Genomic DNA, 8,154 nt, shown 5'->3' with positions numbered 1-8,154 from the left:
ATCACGTGATCCAAATCAACTAAACCATAACCGATCATCACGTGAGATGGAGTAGTTTTCAATGGTGAACATCGTTATGTTGATCATATCTACTATATGATTCACGCTCGACCTTTCGGTCTCCGTGTTCCGAGGCCATATCTGCATATGCTAGGCTCATCAAGTTTAACCTGAGTATTCTGCGTGTGCAAAACTGGCTTGCACCCGTTGTAGATGGACGTAGAGCTTATCACACCCGATCATCACGTGGTGTCTGGGCACGACGAACTTTGGCAACGGTGCATACTCAGGGAGAACACTTCTTGATAATTTAGTGAGAGATCATCTTATAATGCTACCGTCAATCAAAGCAAGATAAGATGCATAAAAAGATAAACATCACATGCAATCAATATAAGTGATATGATATGGCCATCATCATCTTGTGCTTGTGATCTCCATCTCCGAAGCACCATCATGATCACCATCGTCACCGGCGCGACACCTTGATCTCCATCGTAGCATCGTTGTCGTCTCGCTAATCTTATGCTTCCACGACTATCACTACCGTTTAGTAATAAAGTAAAGCATTACATCGCGATTGCATTGCATACAATAAAGCGACAACCATATGGCTCCTGCCAGTTGCCGATAACTCGGTTACAAAACATGATCATCTCATACAATAAAATTCAGCATCATGCCTTGACCATATCACATCACAACATGCCCTGCAAAAACAAGTTAGACGTCCTCTACTTTGTTGTTGCAAGTTTTACGTGGCTGCTACGGGCTTAAGCAAGAACCAATCTCACCTACGCATCAAAACCACAACGATAGTTTGTCAAATAGACTCCGTTTTGACCTTCGCAAGGACCGGGCGTAGCCACACTTGGTTCAACTAAAGTTGGAGAGATAGTCGCCCGCAAGCCACCTATGTGCAAAGCACGTCGGGGGAACCGGTCTCGCGTAAGCGTACGCGTAATGTTGTTCCGGGTCGTCTCGTCCAACAATACCGCCGAACCAAAGTATGGCATGCTGCTAGGCAGTATGACTTATATCGCCCACAACTCACTTGTGTTCTACTCGTGCATATAACATCAACATAAATAACCTAGGCTCGGATGCCACTGTTGGGTTTCGTAGTAATTTCAAAATTTTCCTACGCACACGCAAGATCATGGTGATGCATAGCAACAAGAGGGGAGAGTGTTGTCTACGTACCCACGCAGACCGACTGCGGAAGCGTTGACACAACATAGAGGAAGTAGTCGTACGTCTTCACGATCCAACTGATCAAGCACCAAAACTACGGCACCTCCGACTTCAAGCACACGTTCAGCTCGATGACGATCCCCGGACTCCGATCCAGCAAAGTGTCGGGGAAGAGTTCCGTCAGCACGACGGCGTGGTGACGATCTTGATGTACTACAGCAGCAGGGCTTCGCCTAAACTCCGCTACAGTATTATCGAGGACTATGGTGGCTGGGGGCGCCGCACACGGCTAAGGAATAGATCACGTGGACCAACTTGTGTGTTTCTGGGGTGCCTCTGCCTCAGTATATAAAGGAGCCAAGGGGGAGGGGGCGCCGGCCAGGAGGAGGGTGCAGGAGGAGTCCTACTCCTTCCGGGAGTAGGACTCCCCCCTAATCCTAGTTGGACTAGGATTCCCCGAGGGGGAAAGAGAGAGAGGGGGGCCGGCCACCTCTCCTAGTCCTAATAGGACTAGGGGAGGGGGGAAGTGCGCAGCCACCTTGGGCTGCCCCTTTCTCCTTTCCACTAAAGCCCATTAAGGCCCATATGGCTCCCGGGGGGTTCCGGTAACCTCCCGGTACTCCAGTAAAATCCCGATTTCACCCGGAACACTTCTGATATCCAAACATAGGCTTCCAATATATCAATCTTTACGTCTCGACCATTTCGAGACTCCTCGTCATGTCCGTGATCACATCCGGGACTCCAACAACCTTCGGTACATCAAAATGCATAAACTCATAATATAACTGTCATCGTAACCTTAAGCGTGCGGACCCTACGGGTTCGAGAACAATGTAGACATGACCGAGACACGTCTCCGGTCAATAACCAATAGCGGGACCTGGATGCCCATATTGGCTCCTACATATTCTACGAAGATCTTTTATCAGTCAGACCACATAACAACATACGTTGTTCCCTTTGTCATCGGTATGTTACTTGCCCGAGATTCGATCGTCGGTATCCAATACCTAGTTCAATCTTGTTACCGGCAAGTCTCTTTACTCGTTCCGTAATACATCATCTCACAACTAACATATTAATTGTAATGCTTGCAAGGCTTATGTGATGTGCATTACCGAGAGGGCCCAGAAATACCTCTCCGACAATCGGAGTGACAAATCCTAATCTCGAAATACGCCAACCCAACATGTACCTTTGGAGACACCTGTAGTACTCCTTTATAATCACCCAGTTACGTTGTGACGTTTGGTAGTACCCAAAGTGTTCCTCCGGTAAACGGGAGTTGCATAATCTCATAGTTATAGGAACATGTATAAGTCATGAAGAAAGCAATAGCAACATACTAAACGATCGGGTGCTAAGCTAATGGAATGGGTCATGTCAACCAGATCATTCAACTAATGATGTGACCTCGTTAATCAAATAACAACACTTTGTTCATGGTCAGGAAACATAACCATCTTTGATTAACGAGCTAGTCAAGTAGAGGCATACTAGTGACACTAAGTTTGTCTATGTATTCACACATGTATTATTTTTCTAGTTAATACAATTCTAGCATGAATAATAAACATTTATCATGATATAAGGAAATAAATAATAACTTTATTATTGCCTCTAGGGCATATTTCTTTCATGATCTCCATCATCATGATCTCCATCATCGTGTCTTCATGAAGTTGTCTCGTCATCTATTACTTCTACTACTATGGCTAACGGTTTAGCAATAAAGTAAAGTAACTACATGATGTTTATGTTGACACACAGGTCATAAATAAATTAAGACAACTCTTATGGCTCCTGCCGGTTGTCATACTCATCGACATGCAAGTCGTGATTCCTATTACAAGAACATGATCAATCTCATACATCACATATATCATTTAACACATCCTTTTTGCCATATCACATCACATGGCACATGCTGCAAAAACAAGTTAGACGTCCTCTAATTGTTGTTGCAAATTTTTACGTGGCTGCTATAGGTTTCTTAGCAAGAACGTTTCTTACCTACGCCAAAACCACAACGTGATATGCCAATTTCTATTTATCCTTCATAAGGACCCTTTTCATCGAATCCGATCCGACTAAAGTGGGAGAGACAGACACCCGCTAGCCACCTTATGCAACTAGTGCATGTCAGTCGGTGGAACCAGTCTCACGTAGATGTACGTGTAAGGTCCGTCCGGACCACTTCATCCCATGATGCCGCCGAATCAAGATAAGACTAGTAACGGTAAGTAAATTGACAAAATCAATGCCCACAACAACTTGTGTTCTACTCGTGCATAGAAACTACGCATAGACCTAGCTCATGATGCCACTGTTGGGAAACGTAGCAGAATTTAAAATTTTCTACGCATCACCAAGATCAATCTATGGATTTATCTAGCAACGAGGGAAAGGGGAGTGCATCTACATACCCTTGTAGATCGCGAGCGAAAGCGTTCAAGAGAACGGGGTTGATGGAGTCGTACTCATCGTGATCCAAATCACCGACGACCGAGCGCCGAATGGACGGCACCTCCGCATTCAACACACATACGGTTGGGGAAGACGTCTCCTCCTTCTTGATCCAGCAAGGGGGAAGGAGAGGTTGATGGATATCCAGCAGCACGACGGTGTGATGGTGGAAGCAGCGGTGATCTCGGCAGGGCTTCGCCAAGCTCAGCGAGAGGGAGAGGTGTCACGGGAGGGAGAGGGAGGCGCCAGGGGCTAGGTTGCGCAGCCCTCCCTCCCCACTTTATATAGGGGTCCAGGGGGGCGTCGACCCCTCTAGATCCCATCTAGATGGGGGCGGCGGCCAAGGGGGTGGCTTGCCCCTCAAGCCAAGTGGGGCGCCCCCCACCCCTAGGGTTTCCAACCCTATGCGCAGGGGGAGGCCCAAGGGGGGCGCACCAGCCCACCAGGGGCTGGTTCCCCTCCCACTTCAGCCCATAGGGCCCTCCGGGATAGGTGGCCCCACCCGGTGGACCCCCGGGACCCTTCCAGTGGTCCCGGTACAATACCGGTGACCCCCGAAACTTTCCCGGTGGCCGAAACTGGACTTCCTATATACAATTCTTCACCTCCGGACCATTCCGGAACTCCTCGTGACATCCGGGATCTCATCCAGGACTCCGAACAACTTTCGGGTTACCACATACTAATACCTAAACAACCCTAGCGTCATCGAACCTTAAGTGTGTAGACCCTACGGTTTCGGGAGACACGCAGACATGACCGAGACGACTCTCCGGTCAATAACCAACAGCAGGATCTAGATAACCATGTTGGCTCCCACATGCTCCTCGATGATCTCATCGGATGAACCACGATGTCGAGGATTCAATCAATCCCGCATACAATTCCCTTTGTCAATCGGTACGTTACTCGCCCGAGATTCGATCGTCGGTATCCCAATACCTCGTTCAATCTCGTTACCGACAAGTCACTTTACTCGTACCGTAATGCATGATCCCATGATCAACCACTTGGTCACATTGAGCTCATTATGTTGATGCATTACCGAGTGGGCCCAGAGATACCTCTCTGTCATACGGAGTGACAAATCCCAGTCTCGATTCGTGCCAACCCAACAAACACTTTCGGAGATACCCGTAGTGCACCTTTATAGTCACCCAGTTACGTTGTGACATTTGGCATACCCAAAGCACTCCTACGGTATCCGGGAGTTGCACAATCTCATGGTCTAAGGAAATGATACTTGACATTCGGAAAAGCTCTAGCAAACGAACTACACGATCTTGTGCTATGCTTAGGATTGGGTCTTGTCCATCACATCATTCTCCTAATGATGTGATCCTATTATCAATGACATCTAATGTCCATAGTCAGGAAACCATGACCATATTTTGATCAACGAGCTAGTCAACTAGAGGCTCACTAGGGACGTGTTGTGGTCTATGTATTCACACATGTATTATGATTTCCGGATAACACAATTATAGCATGAACAATAGACAATTATCATGAACAAGGAAATATAATAATAACCATTTTATTATTGCCTCTAGGGCATATTTCCAACAACAACGGCCATGTACATGCATTAAAATTAATAAACATTGGATGCAAGCATTAGTAGGATATAATCTACCATGATAATAAATATCGTGAAGGCTATGTTGATTGTTTCAACTACATGCGTGAACATGTGCCAAGTCAAGTCACTTAAATCATTCAAAGAAGGATACCACCCCATCATACCACATCATAATCATCTCAATAGCATGTTGGCATACAAGGTAAATCATTATAACTCATAGCTAATCAAGCATGGCACAAGCAACTACGATCTCTAATTGTCATTGCAAACATGTTTATTCATAATAAGCTGAATCAAGAACGCGGGACTCATCATATTTACAAAAACAAAAGAGGTCGAGTTCATACCAGCTCTTCTCCTCTCAGTTAATCCATCATATATCATCATAATTGCCTTTCACTTGCACGACCGAACGGTGTATAATAATAAGAGTGCACATGCATTGGACTAAGCTGGAATCTGCGAGCATTCAATAAACAGGAGAAGATAAGGCAATATGGGTTCTTTGGTTAATTCAACAATAATGCATATAAGAGCCACTTTAATAATTTAATTATGATCTTCTCCTACTGACCCCCAAAGAAAGAAAAGAAATAAAACTATTTACACGGGAAAGCTCCCAACAAGCAAAAGAAGAACGGGAAATATTTTTGGTTTTCTTTTTAATTATTACTACTACAGCAAAAATAAACTACTACTAATTCTTTTGGTTTTTCTTAAGGTTTAACAAGCACACAAGAAGAAAGCAGGAAAAAGAAAATAAACTAGCATGGATATTACAATGAAAAAGTATGAGCACCGACATCTAGTAATGAGTGTGTGTGAACATAAATATAATGTCGGTGAGAAATACGTACTCCCCCAAGCTTAGGCTTTTGGCCTAAGTTGGTCTATGGCCACGGTTGGCCTGGAGGATATCCATAATAATAGTTGTTGGGGTCGTACTGTGATGAAGAAGAATAGTTGGGATCATACTGATGTGCAGCGGTTATCGCCTGCTGAGCTGCAGCGTGGAGTCGAGCTGCCTCCGCTCTCCTCTCGTACTCTTCCGCCTCCTCTCTCGTAATAACATATCTTCTTTTTGTCTGTGAATCAAAGAAGGCAGGAGCAGGGAGAGTAATACGGAAAACACGTCGTTTATCAAAAACTAAGCGATATAAGAGAGGTGATTCAGGCCTCTCGACAAACTATTGCGAAGCCATGGAGTTATAATCTAAATATGCAGGAGGCAACTCCGTATCACCCTCACGAATGTCTATCTCAAGAATTTGGGCTGGGCCTCCGGTTAATTGGTTAGTCCCAAAAATAATATAAAAGTGTAAAATAAAGCCCATAACATTCAAAACAGATAATATAATAGCATGGAACAATAAAAAATTATAGATACGTTGGAGACGTATCACGCTCCCTCGCCTTGCTCTCTCAACTCGCCTTTCTTGGTCCTATATTTCTTTTCTCAATTGTGTTGTGTTGCTGGCTCAGGAAAAGGTTCGGCCACCGATTTTTGTTATTATGAATTCCTTCATGGTATAAAAAAACTTCATGGGTTTTGAAAAAAGTACATGAATTTAAAAAGTAGTTCATTTTTTTAACATTTTTGGAAAAAGTTAACCATTTTGAAAAAATCGTAAATTTGAAAAAGTTCATGAATTTGAGAAAAAGTTAACAATAATTCGAAAATTTCATGAATTTGAGAAAATTTTATAAAACTTAAAACTTTATGAATTTCTAAAAGATGCGATTTTGAGAAAATTTTCATGAATTCTAAAAAAGTTCTTGAATTTTACAAAGTTGTTCAATATATGTTGATGAATTTAAAAAGTTCTAGAATTTGGAAAATAAAACTTAAAATTTGAAAAAGGTTCACAATTTATGAAAGTTCACAAATTGATTTTTTTATGAATTATAATAATATTTTCGAATTTGAGAAAAAGTTCACAAATTCTAAAGATATTCATGAATGTTATAAAAGTTCATGAATTCAAAAAACATTCATGGTTTTAAAAAAATAGTTTGAAAAGTCTTGGAAATTATAAAAGTTCACAAAACCATAAAAATTTGTCAAATTTGAGAACAAGTTTGTGAATTATAAAAAAAGTTCATGAATTTCCATAAGTTCACAAATCCAAAAAGTTCATGAATTTTATAATTTTTGGAAATTTGAGAGAAGTTCACAATTTAAAAAATCAAAATTTTAGAAAAGTTCACAACTTGAAAAAGTTTATCAATTTTGAAAAAGATTCCAGAATTTGAGAAACAGCACAGATTCTAAAAAGTCATGAGTTTTTTACACAAATTCAAGAATGTTCGTGAATTTGAAAAACTTTGCAAATTTGAAAAAGTAAGAAAGGAAGGGGAAAATAAAATCAAAATAAATAACAATACAGAAAACAATGAAACACAGTTTGGAAGCTTCTAGAAGCTTCATAAAAAGGTCAGGAACCTTCTAGAAGCTTCACAAAACAATAAGGTGCACATTTTTTTAGACAAAACTGTACGGTGCACATGCTTCTGTAAACAAGAAAGCAAACTTACATGGCCCATCTGCTACGTAGGTGCTGCAATGGGTGTGCGCTAGTTAGGAAATGAGGCTATAAGTAGCACCTTAAGCACCAAATAGGACTTGGGTGCAACTCGAGTGCAGGTCAGGTCAAATACAAAACTCCATCCACAATGATTTAAGGAACTGTGCACAAATGATGCATTCACGACAGTTTCACAAATTAAGTCGCGTGGGATGATTGGAAGATGGTCAAGCCTGAAAGAAATCGTTGTGGATGACTGCCACATACGTGGCCTTTTTTGTGTGCAAAACCGTCGTCTATGCGTACGCGGAGACTTTTAGGAAGTCTTTATCCATGACGATTCACTGAATGAAATCGTGCCCTTCGAGTTATCCCCCATTG

Source organism: Triticum dicoccoides, chromosome 1A (genome assembly GCF_002162155.2).
Source record: "Triticum dicoccoides isolate Atlit2015 ecotype Zavitan chromosome 1A, WEW_v2.0, whole genome shotgun sequence".
Lineage (NCBI taxonomy): Eukaryota > Viridiplantae > Streptophyta > Magnoliopsida > Poales > Poaceae > Triticum > Triticum dicoccoides.
This window is presented reverse-complemented; position numbering follows the sequence as displayed.